Source organism: Lactuca saligna, chromosome 9 (genome assembly GCF_052625555.1).
Source record: "Lactuca saligna cultivar CGN05327 chromosome 9, ASM5262555v1, whole genome shotgun sequence".
NCBI classification, from domain to species: Eukaryota; Viridiplantae; Streptophyta; class Magnoliopsida; order Asterales; family Asteraceae; genus Lactuca; species Lactuca saligna.
The window spans coordinates 65,604,953-65,606,862 of record NC_136425.1 but is presented as its reverse complement, the minus strand read 5'-3'; the positions used below and the strand labels follow the sequence as shown (position 1 = coordinate 65,606,862).

The 1,910-nt window shown below is 38.6% G+C and overlaps 1 non-coding gene across 1 annotated transcript; it reads right to left on the bottom strand.

The window, feature by feature from the left end:
- Positions 1 to 1,193: 1,193 nt before the first annotated feature.
- Positions 1,194 to 1,300, bottom strand: LOC145019110 (small nucleolar RNA R71). Its single transcript, XR_013667429.1, has one exon. It is a non-coding gene; the product is annotated as a small nucleolar RNA R71 (small nucleolar RNA).
- Positions 1,301 to 1,910: the final 610 nt, after the last annotated feature.

The window sequence follows — 1,910 nt, the reverse complement described above, 5'->3', positions numbered from 1 at the left end:
AGTGTTAGTATTTTTAATTAAGTTTCTAGTCTTGTAAAACTAGAGAAAACCCCTTATTTAATACTTGTTCTTTATATAATATTAGTTTTTAGTTTTAATTTTCCATTTCCTATGTTCGATACCCTACTTATTTAACTATACCATAATTGATAGGTCCACTGCCTTTTGTGTGTCGATTTTATAATTAAAAGTAGGATTAAAACTAGTTGAGTTTACACACATCAAGTTTTTGGCGCCGTTGTCGGGGAACAATTCAAAAATCAGCACTAATTTCTAGTTTTATCGATCCTTTGTGTGAGAGTTATCTTGCACAAAGTTATTTTTTTAGGTAATTTAGTTATTAGGATTAGTTTTTATAGTTTTCTGTTTTGGAAATTTAACTAGAAAATTTTTCCATTTCTGCCTTGAACTCGCCGAGTGCAGTCGAAGCTACTCGGTGAGTCCGTCGCATTTTGCTTTTTTTTTTTTGTTATTTTTATGTGTTTTTCTTGTTTTGTTGCAGGATTTTCATGACCAGAGGATCCAACACACCCCTGGTTCCCCCTTTTGAAGACCCAGAATCCGCATTGGGGAAAAACAAAGGCAAGGACGTTGAAAGTTCGAATACACCTAAGAAGTCACCTTTGACTAGCTTGAAGACGGTTTTTGGGAAGAAAAAGAACAAGAAACTAGGAGAGACCAGCAGTCGAAAGAGCAAAGAAAGTACGTTAGAAGATATTGAGGACAATCCAAAAGAAGCCAAATTTGAATACGACTACAAAATCGAATACGAAGAGGAAAACGATCAAGAAGGAGACTTGGACAACACCATGGAAAACATCGATGAAGTCCTCATGGGCAAATGGAAGAAGAGGATACAAGATGATACCGGCCCGGGACTTGTGCAACCCGCAATTCCCGTAACTTCTACTTTTGAGCTTAAGGGTCACATACTTGCTCAAATCAAAGAGATCCCCTTCTATGGAAAAGACCACGAAGATGCCTACAAACACTTGGATGAAGTCAATAATGTAGCTGATTATTTTAATGTTCCAAACGTGACTCGCGAAACCCAGCTGCTTTGTATGCTTCCAGTTACATTTAAGGGTGCTGCAAAGGATTGGCTCAAGTATCTTCCGCACGGATCCATCACTACATGGGCTAAGATGAAAGAAGAATTTATTGAGCAGTTTTGCCCACCTTCAAAGATAGCCAAGTTGAAGAAAGCTATAGCCAACTTTGAACAACAAACCGGAGAATCCCTTTATGAGGCGTGGGAGAGGTACAAAGGTCTACTAAGGAATTACCCGCATCATGATCTTAATAGCCAACAAGAAGTCTCTATCTTTTATGATGGGGTCAATGTGACTACAAGGCAGCTTCTTGACTCGCAAGGACCGCTCACCAAGAAGCCACCCCCGGTGATCAAGGAATTAATTGAGGAATTCTCTAAACACTCTAGAGAATATCATAACCCACGAAATGAAGTAAGTATGGGGTAGTGAACACTGTTAACGATAGCATGGCTGCAATGATGGCTACACTAGATAGTTTAGATAGGAGGATGACTAAGTGGATCAAACAATCCATGTTATTCGGGTAGGATGTGAGAATTGTAGAGGACCTCACCTCACTAAGGATTGTGATTTGGATGAGAATGGAAATAAGAAGGCTCAAGTATTCTATTCAAGTGGCGACAGATTTGATGATAATTGGCAAAAACCAAAGAAGGAATGGCTCCCGTATGACGAGTACAAAAAGGCAAAGGAGGAGAAATACAAGCAAAAAGAAAGAGGCTTCTATCAAAAGGAGGAACATGTTATGGAAAAAAAGGGTTGATTTGGAAGAGATGCTTACAAGATTCGTAGCCACATCCAAAAAATGACACAATGATATCGATGCTACACTTAAAGATCAACAAAATATGTTGA